This window comes from Danio rerio, chromosome 9, assembly GCF_052040795.2.
Source record: "Danio rerio strain M-AB ecotype USA chromosome 9, GRCz13ab, whole genome shotgun sequence".
Lineage (NCBI taxonomy): Eukaryota > Metazoa > Chordata > Actinopteri > Cypriniformes > Danionidae > Danio > Danio rerio.
Window position 1 is genome coordinate 57,965,579 of NC_141029.1, and position 19,724 is coordinate 57,985,302.

The 19,724-nt window shown below is 37.0% G+C and overlaps 1 protein-coding gene across 3 annotated transcripts in view; it reads left to right on the forward strand.

Moving 5' to 3' along the window:
* The window catches only part of mxra5b (matrix-remodelling associated 5b), a 96,046-nt gene that overhangs the window by 52,745 nt on the left and 23,577 nt on the right, over positions 1–19,724 (forward strand). For all 3 annotated transcript variants that reach the window (XR_015499910.1, XM_087268421.2, XM_087268422.2), the window contains exon 2: positions 17,985–18,184. The gene's annotated coding sequence lies outside the window, so the exon portion shown is untranslated. The remainder of the gene's footprint in view (positions 1–17,984; positions 18,185–19,724) is intronic.

Sequence of the window (19,724 nt, forward strand, 5' to 3'; positions counted from 1 at the left end):
TGGTTATCTGCGAGACCTCACATCCTGACACTATTCTGTAATTTTCTGCCGTCAGAGGTATGAAAGGTGGAGATTCCTTTGCTGTCAAGCAGCTGCTTCTCATTTAGTCCCAATTAAACTCACTGCGCTTGTGTTGCTGTCGGAGTGAAGCGCTTGTGTTTTCTGTTGCCAGATCTGTCATCACAGCATAATGCAAAAAATACACATGATTACAGGTCAAAAGGGTGGAATATTTAGAGTTTTATCATCAATATTTATTAGTATATATCTGCATTTTTCATAATTCGCACAACATTATGAAGCAGTTTTCCACATTTATAATATTTATCAATATTGTTTATTAACATCTATCATTATATTAAATGATGCTATACTGAAGTAATGATGCTAGAAATTAAGCTTTACAGCTCTAATCACTCCACACTTTTGACCAGTAACCAGAATTGCCATTTTTCTTGGCTGATTCTCAGTATTTTTGTTTTAGTTTTTTGTAATGTGACCTGGCAATGCAGGCTATTATTATTGTTATTTTTATCATTATTATTTGCTTTGACTGATTAGATGGAAATGCTGCTTTATTCGCAAAGGTTTTACTGTTTTAATATGACAGTGTTGTGCATAAGTTTACTTTGCATCTTTGGGTGAAAAACAGCTATTCTCTGTTGATCACAAAAAATATTCTTCAAAATATCATCTTGTGTTTGTTTTTAGCAGGAAAATCAAAACTCATAATGTCTGGACCCATTAGAGCAAGGGTGTCAAACTCAATTCCTGGAGGGCCGAAGCCCTGCACAGTTTAGTTCCAACCCTGCTCCAACACACTTACCTGTAGGTTTCAAACAAGCCTGAAGGACTCGATTAGTTTGATCAGGTGTGTTTAATTAGGGTTGGAACTAAACTGAAGAGCTGCGGCCCTCCAGGAACTGAGTTTGACACCTGTGCACTAGATGGTGTAAAATGGTAAGTACATTTCCTTTATTCAATAAATTTTCCCTTTAAAGGTGACATAATTTGCTCCTCTTATATGATGGAGAATAGTCTCTGATGTACTTGGTCTATGTAGTGAAATTTGAGCTGAGAATAGCACACAGATAATGTTTTGAAACTCTGACCATTTTAGGCTACGATCCTAATTGTGCCATTGGTCACTGTCACTTTAAATGCAAATAAGATGCAAATGTGTTCTTTTTCAGAAGAGGGTGGGGCTACAAACAGCAGTGTGTGTCTGTGTTGTGAGTGCTGGTGGGGTGTGCACGTGTGCTTCATGCTTCTGTCAGTCTATGTCGCTCCTGTCGCTGTTCATCTAAAACTCCACATCTATAATCCTCTTAGTCTATGCTGACATTATCTTCAGCAGCTCAAACACCCTAATGGCTAATGGACAGACGGCTGCTTCTCACTCAGGGCTGCTGTTTATGCTAAGGAGGGAGAGATGGGCACTAGTGGGCGGGGCTTTCCCCCTCTGATGAAACGTACAAAGGGAGAATGTCAATCAAAGTGTTTCATTCATCAAGTCTGATTAGAACAAACACAATTATCCATGTTAGTTCATGTCCACCACTCATTAGGTGAGGTTAATATAAAATGAAACCAATTAATAAATGACTTTAAAAAGTATACATTTAGACCAGGGGTCACCAATCTTGGTCCTGGAGGGCCGGTGTCCCTGCAGGGTTCAGCTCCAACTTGCCTCAACACACCTGCCTGGATGTTTCAACTATACCTAGAGCTTGATTAGCTTGTTCAGGTGTGTTTGATTAAAGTTGGAGCTAAAATCTGCAGAACACCGGCCCTCCAGGAACAAGTTTGGTGACCCCTGAGTTGGACTGTTGCAGCTTTTGTTTTGTCATATACTCATGTTTATATAGACCTCTGTGTGTGTGTGTGTGTGTGTGTGTGTGTGTGTGTGTGTGTGTACCGTTGTGAGCAACATTTGCATGTTTATAACAGGATAGTAGGGGTCACGAGTCACTGGAATTGTAGATTTGGGGGTTGCAGGCTGAAAGGTTTGGGAAGCTCTGGTGTAGATGATGGTTTTCTGGTGTTGCTGTAGATGTGCGTTTCTTCAGTTCTGCATTTGGCAGTGGAGAGCTCAGACATTCTTGTAGACTCAGACTCATCTACAGCTCAGCGGAGGGTAAATATTTATCTGCTATTTCACTGCCAGCATCTCCAAATCCCCCTCATTTACTCACTGTGCTGGATGTGTGTGTGTCTGTCCGTTTCACCTGTTCTGCAGAGGTGAGCAGTGTTTTTAGATCAGATCTGCCTGTTGCTGTTGGTTATGATGAGAGATTCCATCAATTCCTGATTTCAGGAGGAGGATTAAGTTCAGTGCGTTTGATCCAGTTCACTGTGTATTCATTTAGGGCTGCGCAATATATACAAACACTGCAATGTTGGTAATTAGAGCTGCATGATTAATCATAAAAAGGTCTCAATTCGACCCCCTAGACCATCTAAATCCAGCATTTCTACGATTCTGTCAATCATAATTTCAAGGTCAGGAGAGAAGCAAAGGGGGCCCACACAAGTCTTCACATTGTTTTACTTGCATTGCTCAGCAACGTGGACACCTCCAAATGATGTTAAGAGTCACATGCTGTATTTATAAGGTATAATTCAACTCAAAACTGTAATTCTGTCCTCATGTAATAATGTATTCGCAACGCAATCTCACGGCAATTCATAACTTTTTGATTTAGTGGTTAATTCGTATGAATTTGTACAATCTAATTCGTATAATTTAGTACTATTTACTCATCACCCAATGACGGTTGGGGTTAGATGCCACGCCTCCTTTTTAAAATTGTACGTTTTCGTACGACTAAACTCATGCGAATCAGCCACTAAACTGACAAAACGTAAAATATTTACGTTTCCCCATAAGATCAGGCTAGAAAAACAGGTAATACAGTTGTAAAAAACATTCAGTTTGTGGCACAGAGCAATCGTTTGAGAGCCGCGCGGGGAAGTATGAACAGTACTTAGCAGTGAAAATGAAACCAAAAGTGCACACATCACTTTAATAATCATATCACATTTTAAAGTTATGATTATGACAATACACTTTTTCCTTTCATGGCGAACACAGTGTTGTGCATGAGAATAAATGTTTACAGTGTCAATATAACTACTCTAGCCTGTATAATGCAGGAGGGAATCTGATCATGACAAATGTCTGATTTTACCAGTGAATAGATGGTCTAATAGGCCCCGTTTACACTGCCAGTTAAATACGGTGGCCGGGAAGTGCAAAATAACATTACAAAGTTTGAAACACTTTTACAAAGCTCGACACAAATTTACATTTTGAAAAACATTTTTACCGGTCATCGGACACAATTACAGAGGAAAAACAATTTTACCAAGGACGAAACACATTTAAATTTCAGAAAACAAATTAACAAGACGCAAAACACTTTTACAAATCCTGAAACACATTTACAGTTACAGATTCCTTACGGAAAGGGAATGTACCACACACCGGAAGTTATGTGGAATGTGTACCACACCGGGAGTGATGCGGGGGAAAGTTGTTGTTGGTGAGCGCGGTAAATTCGTGCTGTGGAGCAAATGTAAACAAAGTTTGTGGTGACCAAACATGGACAGCGGTCGAGGGTTGTTTTGCCCGTTTTGTGGCAAGCCCTTTTTTTTTTTTTTTTGGAAGCCTATTGAATATTTTCTGATGCATAAGTTCAAATCTGAATTCGTTCATTTCTGCTCTGGTCAATATGATTTAGTAGCGACAACATTCATGACAATCTCATAAAAAGAACGACTCACAAAGTGAAGTTTTGAATTATTTTTTATTCTTACCTGATAATACAGATTAAAAAAAATAATAATAATAATAGATGAACCTAAAATAGCAACACACTGAAAAAATGATGCCTGCAAAATTGTTGCAAAAAATGTATTTTGGTTGAATTAAATCAAACAAATTAAGTTTATTAATGTTCAACTTAATTTGTTTTAATTCAACCCAAATAAATTGTTTACAACCACTTAACTTAAGAATTTAGTAAATCCAAGGAATCATCTTTGAATATTTTTTTCAGTGCAGAAAACATTGAAACTATATTTGACCACTTCATATAGGCCAAGTTTGTTGGAAAATGCTGTTTCTGTAACTATTTTTGTTTGGTAAAACTTGCATCTTTATTTTAATGTGTCTTTTGTTGGTGGAAATACATTTTAGGTGAGCTGACGTACTAATACTTTTTCAGTAATAAGGGAATTATTCATTAAATTCAAGTAGGCTTAATATAACAAATAAAATATAGTATTTCTGACAATTTTCTTTATTTCACGGATTTAAGTTATGAATTGCAGTATCGCAATACTACTGTACTTGTCATCACGATAGTACCGTGACAAGTTATTGGTATCGCGACAACCCTAATGGGTAGACCGTTCCATAGCTTAGGCGCACTGTACGAAAAAGCTCTACCACCCATGCTTTTCAGTTTACAGTGTAAGTCCAGATGCAGAACGAAGACTGCGGGTGGGAGTTGTCAGAGTTACCAGATTACAAATGTAGTCAGGGGCTAGCCCATGCGCTGCTTTAACGTCTTAAAATCAAAACAGGAAGCCAGTGAAGTTGCTGAAGTACAGGGGTGCTATGATTGTGCGAGGAAGTGTGTCAAGACCTGTGAATATACTGTAAACTTTTAAAAGAGCTTGTTGGTAAGCCCTCAGAGTGAGTTACAGAAATCAAGGCGTAATGTGATGAAGGCATGGATAAGCCTTTCCGAATCAGGTCATAATAGAAAAGGTCTAATCCGGAGTGTTACGTAGGTGCAATAAATGAGTGATTTAATACAAATGTATGTTATGCGCAATGGATTTTAAAATATTTATCACTGATCAAATTGAAAGCCATATGACTTTTATCAGTGTTTTTGTTATTCGTATAATGCATGAATATTAAACTGATATGATTGTATATATTGAATACATGATTACATGTCTTAATGTTTCCATGAATCTAGTCACTGCTGCTAATTTGGTATTAAAGCAAACAAACAAACACTTACTGACTGAAATGTGTGATGCAGGGGTGTTTTGCTAGTTTTAGCCTGACGCTGGTCTCATTTTCATGTCCTTTGTCACATTGCTTAAATAGCGAATGCATTTCACTTGTGCTGCTGGGCTGGAAACCATGTGTGTTCACCAGGGAAGACTATTAGTGTTCAGCTGTTTGGAGTCGACTGAAACCTGGACTAAAACTAATGGCACAATATTTTATTTGTTTAAAGAGCAGGATATAAATGCACATATATGCACAACTGGCTCTTAAAGGGACGGTTCATCCTGAACATAAAAACTGTCATCATTAACTTGTCCTCCACTTATTCCAAACCTTTCCTCTGGTGGACACAAAAGAATGAATAACAGTTTTTACAAAGTAGATGAGAATGCAAAAGAAGGGCATACTGCTGAAAAACAAACAGCCACTGACTTCTATAGCATTGTTGTGTTCCTACTATAAATGTCAGTCGCTGCTTTTTTCCCAGCATTCTTCAGCAAATCTTGTTGTGTTTAGCAGAAGAAAGAAACTCATAAACGTTTAGAAACCACTCGAGTGTGAGTAAAAGGAGAGGATGTTTTTTATATTTGTGAGTGAACTGACCCTTTAAAAGGGAAAGGAAGATGAGCTCTGATTGGTTTATTGAACATTATACCTAAAACACACTTGTTAATGCTGATTTATGCGTCCGCTTTTGTCTGCAGTGTGAGCTGTGAAGGCTTTTATTCTCGACACGCTCGCGTCTGTGCTATTATTTATAACAACAGGGGGAAGCTCTGAGCAAGTGTCAGGATAAAACAATAGTGAAGAAGTCGTGATTTAGTTGTGCATAAAATGAATAAGTTGTGTGTAATATTGAAGGACACTCATGAAAATGTTTGCTTTTAGTACAGATTGGGTAATGGGTAACTTAGTAGGCTAGGCTTTATATAGACCTTTTTCATGGCTGCTGCATGGAGGGCGCCATAGTGACCAGCGTCTTCCGGTAGAATGCTAAACTGTAAACTTCCGTTTACAGCGTGTACAACCAACACAATCTCACGGCAATTCGTAACTTTTTCATTTAGTGGCTAATTCGTATGAATTCATACGATCTAATTCGTACAATTTAGTACGATTTGCTCATCCCCCAATGACTGTTGGGGTCAGGGGTGGGGTCAGGTGCCACACCTCCTTTTTAAAGTCGTACCATTTCGTACGACTGAACTCGTAGGAATTCGTACGAATTTGCCACTAAACTGGCAAAGCGTAAAATACTTAGGTTTTCTCGTGAGATCAGGCTGGTACAACTGGTAATTTGCGCTCAGAAAATGGGTTTCAATAACGTTTTAATGGATAACAGAGTGTTTTTGTGACACACAACTTAGAAATGTGTCTGTTAAAGCCGTTATAATCTGTCACATGTGGTTCAAGCGCATCAGAAATACGAGAAAAACGTTCTCCTAGTTCACGTGTCTGCCGTCAGAAATACAGTGTGTGTTCCCGGTCTGTCAGCTGTTACCTCAGTGGCTCTTTAACACACACACACACAAACGCACACACACACACACACACACACACACACAGAGAGAGAACAAACCAGAGTACTGGCATGAAACTTAACAGGTATGAAAGTCGTGCAATTTACAAAAATGAGCAATAAAAGTCTGTTTCTGATCCTCTGCTGCTGATTTGCTGTTCATTCTAATCGCGAGCCGTTTGTGTTTTATTTCGTGTGTTGTTTTCACCACGGTTTGTGTTTTTCTGTCATTTGGAAATGACACTAGCCTATATTTTCACTTTGTCAGCGTTATTAAATCAGTGTGTCAGTGGCACAGTACAGGCTACGTGTGTGTGTTAAACATTTTGCTGAACTACATTAGTTTGGGCTGGTTATATATGTGAAATAAAGAGAAAATGTTGACTTTAGCGATGACGAGGCTTCATTTAAACTGCAGAAGATGCCGTCTGACACCGAGGGGGAAACGCCTCACAGCAGCTGTTTTCCATCCTATTAGATCGCATTTCTTTAAATGATCAGTCCAGGAGATGCTGCTGATGGACAACAGTATTAGATAAAGAGGATAAAAGCAGGTAAAATAGATTAAAACTATCGTTTCAAAGCTGTCCAAATGTGACTGTTTACACGCATCAGCTGCCGACCGGAAGTTCTTCACATTCTCCTTGCGCATACACGCAAAGCATCATGGGTAATTTTGCGTTCCAAGAAAAAGGTCTATATCTAATGCAGAGTTCAGACTGCAGGATTTTAGCCGACAAGTTTTGAGAAATCGCAAAAAAATCACAGGCAAATCGGTGCTCGTTCACGTGAGTGACAATCACACAGTGAACTATCAAAGATATATATATATATATACACATACACACACACACACAGATATGCTATCAAACACACACAATCTCATATGCATGCACACAATCAAATACACATACAATCACGGTCTTATACGCAGTTACACAGAGTCAAAGTCTCTCACACAGTCTCTGTCACATGCACACAAGTCACTCATGCACACACATACGCACACACATGTACACATACACCAGTCTCTTATGCATACACACAGTTTTACACACGTGAACACACATACACGCACAGTCTCATGTGTACACACACACACACACACAGATATATGCAAAAAAAAAAAACACGCACCATCTCATATGCATGTACACAGTCACACATACACCAATACACACAAATGCAATCACAGTCTTTTACGCAGTCACACACACACAAGTTGAGACTCACATGCTCAGTCTCTCTCTCACACACACCCACTGTGTACACTGGCTGACCTACTACACCCCTTCTCTCCGCCTAGACTCTCTCTTTTTGGCAAGTGATTTGGGTCAGTTTGCAGAAGTGTAATCTTGCTTTGCTCTTTCGTCACCGGTGATGTCCACGCCGTGTCCTGAAACTAACTTTTAGGATAGCCGCACTGTTTCCATCCACACATAACTCATGCACATTATGGGTTATCTTAAAAATGTCTAATTAATGCTGAGATGAGCATAAATGTTGGAAATGCGCATACAAGTGCAGTAGGATATATTAATCTGATAAGAAATGCTCATGGAGTCCATGTTTCCAGCTCTCCATTGTGTCAGATGTGAAATGTTGCTGCTCTGATTGTAAAAGGCCTCAGCCCTCCATCAGTCCGTCATCACCGTGCTTCATTCTTCTTCTTCTTCCCTCTAGAACTGAGCATCTGTCTGAGCTCCCTGAAGCCACCTCATTGCGTTCATTGTGTAAATCTCCTCCCATGTTTGCCGTATGCAGAGGTAATCTCAGCCGGTTTGTGTTGGTCTGGATGAGAAGTTGAGTGTAGTGTTCAGGTCTGTAAGCCATGTGTCCAGTGTGTTGGTCTATGAGTTTCAGATGCCGCTGACTCTTTTATCCTCTGCAGATCTTATGATTGATGTGCAACACAGACTCATAAACGCTGCATTTAGACTCGGTTTAGGGTTAGTCTGGAGTTAAAGCTGAGGGTTAGGGTGAAAACAAGTAAATTAATTTCATGCTAGTTTCTTACTATTACAGAAGAGGACTAAGTAAAGGCAGCAGCAGCTATAGGGTATATGCCGAGCTAGTGTGTTTCCCATACTGATAAACTTCCGCTGACCTGTTAATGTGAGTTTTTTTTCCATTTTATACGGTTCATTTTACAGCATCCATGTAATTAAAATACAATCAGTTAAACAGACTTTGGCATTCATGTAGTTGTTCAAGCGTAAAACGAGACAAAAAGATGTTTACTCGCACGCGCCTGTCAGAATCAGCAGGCTAGTGCAGAAGCTCCATTGAATATACTGGGGTAAAGTAAATGCTCATATTATAAAGACATGGCGGGGAAATGTAATTTAATGCAGTGCTTCTTGTACAATCTTTGACCGACTTTATATCAGATATCACTCAGCCAGTGGAGATCGCTTATTTCTAAAGAAAAAAGACCATAATTGTGCAGATTTTGCATTGGCATACAGTTGACCGGAAGCCCTTAACCCAGGCCACTGGCAAATTAAATGTCCTATTAGCATGCTTCAGCATATACCCTATAGTAATAGTAACTCCAACACTGAAAATTGGACTTTACTAGAACTATGTTAACTGCTTTGACACAATCTATCCTGCAAAAAGCTCTATATAAATAAACATGAATTGAAGTATGACCCAGATTAAAGCTGATAAATGTGACGGTTGCATGTAGATATTAATATTAAGATATTATATACATGTTTTTTAATGCAGAAAAGTACATTTTCTCTACTTGAGAAAAAAACATTAAATTACATATTAAATGCATTTCAGCAAGTTGCTAAAGAAATATTTTTTCTTTTCTTTTAGCTTAAGTTGAAGGACTAAAACAATACTGGAGCTAAAATTTAAAGCTTTAACACACATCTATTACAGTAAATGCCACATTATTACTATTATACTGTATCTATTTTATTGTTTTGTAATTTCAACTACTTGGCTCTTCATATCGTAGCACTATATTGCATGAAGATGTTAAGATATTATAGATGTTAACGTAATTTTTTTTAATGCATAAAATATATTTTTAAAACTTGAAATAAAATTAATATTAAATAAAATAATAAACACAAATCTTTAAGGTGCATTGTGTTTTAGCAAGTTTGCGAGGTGTTTTCTTTTTTTTTAAATACATGAAATATATTTGCATTACTTGCACTAAAATGCACATGTGAACGCTGTGCTTCTGTAGCTGATGTGACGGCCTGAGTTAGTGCTACTGATTATAATGTGTGTTTATTGTTGGCAGCAGATGTTCTTCTGGACGTCTGAGCACATTCTTGCGCAGATGCAGCTGTTGTGCACTCGTTCGTTAGCAGGTGTCTGGATTCACTCTAATGAACTCTAAACGCCCCTCCACTCTGACTCTCATGATCTACGGTTATTATGAAAGTGACAGATATTTGTAGACCTGAAAATTAATATATTTGATGCTTATGATGTTCGTGTACCTCTAATGAAGATAAACAAGCGGGTGTGGATCTAAACACAGCTACATGATGATGATGATGATAATGTAGGATTTTTATTTTCTTGAAGGAGGTTGTTGTTCATTTAAGCTTAAAAATAAATTAAATCAAGGTTATTGTGCAAGGTTTTTCTCACTAATTAAACCCCAAAATGTATTTTAATGGCTTGAAATAAAATAGCTATGTTTTTTATTGTAAATGAACTTTCAAGTTAACTTGAATTACTAAAATAATATATATATATATATATATATATATATATATATATATATATATAGATATAGATAGATAGATAGATAGATAGATAGATAGATAGATAGATAGATAGATAGATAGATAGATAGATAGATAGATAGATAGATAGATAGATAGATAGATAGATGTTCAATAGTAATGCAATATTGGTAAACCCATAATTCATTAGGTTAAGAATGTCTATTTTGGTTAATACATGAATTAAATAATGCATGCATAAATAAAAAAACAGGTGCTGTAAAATGTAATTTAAGCTGACTATTAATCTATGTTAGAGCTATTTAAGTTGTTTTGCTCATATATATAAAAATAAGATAAAACAAGATAAGTGGCATTCTGTATGTTAACAGTTAAACTATTTAATATTAAATGCTTAACATATTTATTTGTAGGAATGTTTTGTTAGCTTAAAGTAAAGTTTGTCTGTTTTACTTGTTTGATCATGTATAATCTTAAAATCCTACAAATTCACTTAAACACTAAACATGTGTCTTTCCTTTCCTTTGAAAAGGGCTGGTATAATAATACCCATATATAATTGCTATTATAGCCACATATTTTGTTTTGTTTGTGTTTGGTTGAAGCTGTCGTGTGATTTAAGTGGCGTGTTTATCTGAGAAACCTGTCAGGATTTTAATATCTCAGTATAAATCAGTTGGAATTGAGTTGGAGAGAGTAACAACAATCCGCCTGAGTAATGAGATTAATAACACCTGCAGATGATTAGATTTTATGATCTGGAGATCTCAGTCAGTTTCCTCCAGATCTTCTCAGAAGATGTTGACCATCTGCAGGGTCAGATCATCCGCCAAACATTCACAAATAACAATTATAACGTCTGAGAGGAGATCTGCGGACTGTTGCATAAAGCAGCTTTGGGTTTTTACTCGGGTACATTTGAGGTTAGTTTGAGAACTCATGAGTTTTGAGGCTCAGGAAGGTGGGTTGGTTTGGATCAGATATAGTCACCACAATAACTTGCGTTACAGAAGCAGGTTTTATTCTGGGTTGCAAACCGAAACTGAACCAATCAGCTGTGAGTAAAGTCATGAATAGCTGATAAAGCCACTCCTAGTCCACTAGCATCCTTAAACATTTTTAATGTAGAACTATAGAGTTGAAGCCAGAATTATTAGCCCCCCTTTATATATGTTCTCTAAATTCTGTTTTACAGAAACAGTTCAGTAATGACAGCACATAATATTAGACTAGATATTCTTCAAGACACTAGTATTCAGCTTACAGTGACATGTAAAGGCTTCACTAGGGTAATTAGGGTAAAGTTAGGGTAATTAGGAAAGTCATACAGTGGTTTGTTCTGGAGACAATCCAACACTAATATTGCTGAAGGGGCAAATAATATTGACCTTATAATATTAAGAAGAACTGCTTGGTGTTCAGTAGTGTTTGATTGATGTTAACTTGATAAAATGCTCAACCTTATGCTTATTCCTATTTTAAAATGTGCAGAAACTGTAAAATGATACAGCACGCAGAGTTCAATGCCAAGGATTTTTTTTTTTTTGGTTCAGATTTTTACCTGCCCTGCCAAAATTTTCACTGGCCCCACCAGAAAAAAAGTTAAGTTATTTTCTAGCCACATATTTTAAATGTCGAAAGCCAAACATAATTGTATACATAACCTTTCTTTAAATACAACTTACAATTAAAAAAAATATATCATTGTGATGAAACTAAATTAGAAAAATTAAATAAATAAATAAATAAATAAATAAATAAAATTTTATATATATATATATATATATATATATATATATATATATATATATATATATACATACATACATACATACATACATACATACATACATACATACATACATACATACATACAGTTGAAGTCAGAATTATTAACCCTTCTTTGAATTTTTTTTCTTTTTTAAATATTTCCCAAATTTTATATATATATATATATATATATATATATATATATATATATATATATATATATATATATATATATATATATATATATATATAAATATAAATCTTTGAGGATCCATATATATCTTTTATTTTGGATTCATTAATAACTCAAACCAGTGACCTGCTTGCTGTGAGGTGACAGTGCTAACTACTGAGTCACCGCAAACCCCATATACACAGTTGAAGTCAGAATTATTCGCCCGCTTTTAATTTTTTTTTCCTTTTTTAAATATATATATATATATATATATATTCAAAATGTGCACTTTAATTTTGGCGCGCACATACACAGTCACCAAATATAAATCAGAGATGAGATTTTCTCATACAGTTGTCGAGGGTTGTAAAAATCTATCTATTGGATTAATCAACCTATGAAAAAAAGCAATGGTTATAATTCTGCTTTAGGCTTTAGGTATAAAGAAATAACAGATGAAGCGAGACTGCATCAGATCATGAAGCAGATCAATGTTGATCTTTCTTTCGAGACAAAGAACAACTGGCCTAATACAACATATTAAAAGATTAAAATATAGAGAAATGATCAGAGGGCAATTTCTGTCAATTTTCCTAACAGATAAACAGCACTCGGTAATGTTTCAGCATGCTTTCACTTTCATATTTTTGTATTCATTTTCGATGTGGATGACATCCCGCCCCACTCCTCATTCTCTCTTCATATAGCCGTATATGTGGCACTGTGATACAGCCTGGTTTGTTGGATCGTTTTTCTTCTTTCACTACAGTCGATCTGCTCCAGAGTTCGTTTCAGTCGAGCCGAGACCACCTCATTCAGGCAATGTCAGGCGGATGATTTGGTGCGGATCCGAGCGTTCAAATACTCCAGATGAACCGCGCAAACTCGGCAAACGAGACTAGTTCTGAAACCAATGTCAGTGTGTGAAAACACCACAAGACTGTATTTGCAATAGGGGTGTCACGATTTAAATTTTTAATCGAAATCGATTGAAATTTATGCTCAATTTCGATTATCGAATCAAAAAATAGTCGTCGATGCTGCCACGCCCCCATGTCACGTCAGCTTGGCTCGCCAAGCGGGAAAAAAACAGGCTTGTTGAAGTGCTTGTTAAACTGCAGAAGCAGGAGACCCGTCGACAGAGCTTAAACCCTCTCCTCTTTCAATGAAGTCGCCGGTGTGTGAGCATTTTGGATTTCCAGTGAGTTATGTTGACAACGTTCGTGTTGTCGACCATAAAAACACAGTTTTGCAAGCTCTGCTATGTACGTATTACGTACGGTTCGTCCGATAGACAACACCGGCATCGCGATCCTCCGCCCCCGTTGCAAATCCGCTGGTGAAAAGTTCACACTCAGGCCCTGTTTACACTGTCTTTGTTTTTAAATGGCATTTTAGAACGACAACGATTTGACATCCACAGTGGCGTGTAGCATTTCTGAGCAGCTCTCCTTCCTCTCTACCTCTGAAAATGCACATCACGTGACCACACACACACAGACGCACACACAGCCATGCGCTCGAGACAGCAGGTCCAGGCAGTCAGAGGACTGCTTCAATCTTTCACTCACTTGTACTCAGTCATTTTAGCGAACACCTCAGATACTGTTGGCTGGTTCCTGTTGGTTGTGCGTCTTTTTTACAGACGCCATTATAACGACACAGATCACTGCCTATTCACGAGTCCCGCAGAAAAAGTGATTGACAGGTGTAATTATGTGTGTATCTTGCCTTTATTCATTTACTGTATGATTTGTTTATGGGTAAAACAAAGACCATGCAGGTCAGGTAGTTTAAACGGTAGGCTACAAATCATTAATTGGTCATTAATTATTCATAATCGAAAATCGAATCGAATCGTGCCTTCAGAATCGAAAATGTAATCGAATCGAGGATTTGGAGGATCGTGACACCCTTAATTTGCAAGCAATTGACAACAGTCGCAGCCAAAATAATCTTTAGTGACAAGGCAGCGCTGGCCTGATCAGGCCACTAATGATCCTGTTTACTGCTCCGAGCATCTCGCACGCAGGCCCCAGGCCATCAGGTGGTCTTTATTGGTTGAGCCCTGGTGCATGTCTTTTCAATGGTATTAAAATGGACAATACCACATTAAACTTCCAGTAACAATGAACGATGCTTCTTAATCTGTTTATTTCATCTAATAAATATTGTGCTTGTGGTTATTTAGTGCATATAAACATATACAAGTACGTTAACAGACATTAAAAATGAACAATACATTTGTTCCAGTATTTATAAAAGTCAAATAAATTAACGTGATCTAATGGGGTTTTATTTCCACAGTGTTTCCTTCAAATGTTCATAAATAACCTGAGTTGATGCTACTTATCTGCCATGTCTTAGGATGTATTAGTTGTATAACTCTAAAGGTTGCCGAAGAAGAAAGATAAATATAATAACAAATAAATATTGAATCTAAATGATCTGCATTTGGTATTGACCTAATTTAATTCTGAACTCAAGATAATCACGCTTCTGTTCAGCATAACATCTGCATGTCTTGAGTTGTAATGCTAATTAAAGTGCTGATAAATCAGAGCAATGCCTTATTAAAGCATAAGTTGCATTATGAGGGAATGGCTTGCCATGAACACAAATAAAAATAATAGAATGAATCTTGTGTGTTAGTTTAGTGTAACATGGTTACACACACACACACACACACACACACAGTTCTGCTGGTGCTGTTTAAAACGGTCAATAAAAGCAGCGGTCCAAGATATTTTTAACTGTGTGAATGAGTGCTGGACCAGGACCACCCCGAACCCTCCTGTTTACTGACCACACAAACACACACGAACACACAGGACAACAACAATAACAACACACACAGACAGGACAACAACAATTACAAACAACACACTGACATATATGCACAAGCTTGCATACACACATTTATACATGTGTACACACACATTTACACACACACATAACGACACTCACATACACACAAACACATGTACAGTACACACAGGACAACAATAACACATGTACACATTTACATATAAACACACACACACACAACAAACACATACATGTGAATATGTATACATGTACATACATACACATGCATACAAACAAACATACACGTATTAAAACACGTATCCATACATGCGCACACACGCACACAAACACATGCATTTATACAAACTTGCATATAAACACATACAGTATACACATACAAACACACACACTGGACATTGGAGGACCAACATACAGCATATTGTGTGTGTGTGTGTGTGTGTGTGTGTGTGTGTGTGTGTGTGTGGGTGCTGTATTTCACAGCCTCCTGACTGTAATAGTGAGAAATAGTTGATTGTTTTCTGTAATTATTATTAGTACAGGCTGGTGTGTGTGTGTGCAGATGGTCAGGAGACTGGACGTCAACACACACACACTCAAAATAGACCCTGCCGAACACCTCACGATCAGGGAATGCTGCTAAACTCAGTGACAAAATGCTGCAGATGTGTTTATTTTTGTACATGGAGGATGAGTTACTCTCACTGGGTCATTGTACAGTAAAGTGGCAAGTGCTTATGTATGCTTTTATTTGTAAAGTTTGTCCAAATAAGCAAATGTAACGCTTTATCTCATTAACAATGCACACATCTACATACATTTCCATCATACAATTCTGAACATTTAGATGAAGCCAGGGTCAAAATGCAGGATTGATCTTGTTGATCTTACAGGGGAAAAGAAACTGGTGAGGATATTTAGTCACAATCAGCTTTCATTAGGTAACTCTACTCACTAACATGAACTAATAATTTACAAAGCTCGTTCAACATTTACTAATGCATTATTAACATTCAAATTTATGCTTATTAACATGGTTATAGAGCACCTATTATGCAATGATCACCTTTTATAAGGGGTTTAACCAGGCCCGGATTGGCTGATCGGGAGGACCGAGAGAATTCCTGGTGGGCCGGTCTGTTTTTTTGGCCGTGAGGGCCGGTGTCCCTAGCTGCTTGCACTCTCAGCAGTCACACTTTTTTCATCTATTTATTTATTTGACCATAGCTGCACCCTTTTTTTCATTATTTTGCCGCAGCGCTGCTCTTTTTATTAATTTTCTCGCAGCCCCGTGAGCAAAATGCAGCCTGCAGGTCAACTTAACGTTAATGATGATGCAACTATCATGATTCGACCCCAAACAGCGGCACCTTAGTGAATATAAGAATTCAAATCATTAATATTAATGAATAATACACCTGCTCAATGAAAATCAGATGATTCACTACATTCATAAATCTAATGTAACTTGATCCGATATCTAAAAAGGGGAGTAAAAGATTAAGTCAACACTCACGGGTCACAGATCAATATTTATGTTTTATTCGCACTGTAATAGCGCCATTGTGGACTAGTGGTAAGCACATTGCGTTTCAACGCCGCCGACTCGTGTTCGAATCACACTTATTATAATAAAATTATTATGACTTTTTTTTCTTCCCCTTTTTATTGTTAAAACATATAATACTGTTAGGGCTGTTGAACATTTTAATTTCTAAATCAGCTGTTTTCTTGAAAAAGACGCAGTGGTGTCATTAGAAACTGAAGTGGAATCAGTCGTGAACTGAGGTGTGCCGGTCTGGCTTGAAACTCCAGGGCTGAAAATGAGTCCCACTCCGGCCCTGGGTTTAACCCCAGTTGTGTGTCAGCAGTGTGTGAATATCCCCAGCAGACTCCGATGGTCAACAGGAATTAATTGTAATCGTTATAATCAGACTTGATATAATCAGTCTGCAGAAACACTGTGATTGACATTCTCCCTTTGTGTAGGTGTTATCAGAGGGGGGAAAGCCCCGCCCACTAGTAGCCATCTCTCCATCTCATTAGCATAAACAGCAGCCCTGAGTGGGAAGCAGCCGCTTGTTCATTAGCCATTAGAGTGTTTGAGCTGCTGAAGATAATGTCAGCAAAGACTCAGAGGATTATAGATGTGGAGTTTTAGATGTCTTTTTTTTTTTTTATAGAAGATATTTTGAAGAATGTTGGAAACCTGTAGTCATTGACTTTTATAGTATTTGTTTTTTCCTAAATACTATTTCCTAAGTCAATGGTTACAGGTTTTCAACTTTATTATTATAAGAGGAGTGCAAATATTTTAGGGGCTTTTACTGTCTTTAAAAAAAAAACTTTAAAGAAGATACTTTAAAATATGTTTGGAAACCTGTAACTATTGTCTTCTATAGGGTTTTTCTTACTATGGATGTCAGTGGTTACCAGTTTTCTACTTTCTTATTGCTCAGTGGAGAGTGAATCTTTGAGGGGGGGGGGGGGGGTTCTGTCTATTATTTATTTTTTAAAGAAATTATTTTGAAGAATGTTTAAAACTGCTCACCATAAGTTTAATGAACTTTCTTATTTTAAGAGGAGTGCAAATCTTTGAGGGTGTTTTTCTGACAGATGTTTTTAAAAATGTTGGAAACCTGTAACCACTGACTTAGTGTTTGTTTTTCCTTCTATAGAAGTCAATGGATACAGGTTTCCAACATTCTTCAGAATATCCTCTTTTGTGTTTGACAGAAGAAAGAAACAGGTTTGGAAACACTTGATGGAGAGTAATAGGCGAGTCAATTTTAAAAGGAAAAATCCTAAATGCCTCAGAAGCGTTTCTTCCCGCACAGCAGCTGTTTTTCAGAGGAGGACGGATCTTTGAGGGGGGTTTTCTGTCTTTGAGCTCCTCCTCATATGCAGGCTTGAGTTTCACAATCCCTTTTCTCTGCTCAGAGTCTCTGCGGACACTGAAGCTCCTCCAGGATCCTCATGGACTTTATTCATCACAGCACAGCTTCACCTGGAGATTAATTTCATTTCCTCTGACTGCTGCTTTTCTCAAGTGTGAACTTCAGAGGATGCTGTGTGTGATTCTGCTGGATCTTGTGTGAAGATGAAACGAAATGAAGGTTTGGATTCACAAGAGCTTTAAGGTGAGTTCGCACATTCATTACTTTAAATGGTCAGTAAAGTTTTCTTTTGGTTTTTGTACTTGTAGAGTTCTTCTATTTATTATGAAATTGTTTATTGAGTTAGAAATATGCTTAACGTGAAGGGAATTCAGTCATAGAAGACTAAATGCTGTTTAAAATAATTATGCATTAATTATATTGGCAACCTCCCGACCCTCTTTTTGTATGCGTTTTGGTTTGATCTGCTCAGTTTATATGAGGTTATTTATTGTATTTATTTTGTATTGTATTGTTCTTATGGTAATGCTCTGCGTGTGATATTCATCTGCATTATTTGCAAATAAGAAAATCAATAAGTTCAAATCATAAAATAGTTATTCTATATGGTTTATATTATATTTATTTTCATTTGGTGATGATGACCCGCTCATGAGTGTAAAGCGCTTTGGGTTTGTGGCCATATAAATGCAGATTATATCACGTTGCACAATTATAATATGTTTTTATGTGATTTTTATTATGTCTTTGTTATTGTTTGTAATTGTAAACCTTGAGTGTCATGGATATCACTATAAAATAAGGGAAGGAATAATATAATGCGCTGTTTTCTTGGTTTTGTAGTTGTAGAAATGTTTTTGATCTGTTATTAATTATGAAATTGTTTACTGAACTAGAAATATTCTTAAACGAATGATATTTTAAGCTGAATTTACTGATAAGCCACAGAAGCAGAGCATGTGGGGGATCCAAAGTATTAAAATAATTCTGCACACTTGTGTTGGTGAGGAAAGACCCCTCCATATGATTTTAAAGCGTTTTGGGCTATATAAATGCGCAATATAAATGGACATGACATAATTACGATTCATTTTTTTATGTCTTTGTTATTGGTTGCAACTTGCAACACCAAGTTCATGGGTTCGATTCCCAGGTTGATTAATGAGTGGTCAAATGTAAATCTTGGATGTCATGGATATAGCTTTAAAAATAAGGTAAGGGATGATTAATGTACATCACAGAATGACCAGCAGCTGTTGTGTAAGACTGAAGGGTTTATTATGCAATAACCACCGGCTGGATGTACAGTATGCTAATTATTATACGGCTACTGGCCACAATGTTAACCCTTGTGTACTGTTCAAATTTTGTTATGTTATTGTCTGTTTTTGCCCCATTGACTTCCATTATAAGCACATTTATTGACTGCAAAGCCATGACGGCAGATAATCATGCATTCTTCATTGGTGCTGGTTTTCCTGTAGGGAAGAGGGACACGTTGTCATTTTTACTGTTGATGGATATCCTTATAACGAACAGATTAAAACGAACATCTAAGATTTTTTATTTTAATTTTATTAGACCTTTAATATGGTCGGTGTTTGCCTCTCCACAGTGTCATCTGTATATTTCAATTGCACCTTAATTTTCTCTGTATTCTGATTGGCTGTCAGTGTTTTATCCTTCATCAGCTGGGAAAAATCCTTCGGTGTCGATCTCATTCCTCTCTATCTTTGTTGCTGTAGTTGTGCTAGTCGTTAACACGGTCAACTATTTTATTGTA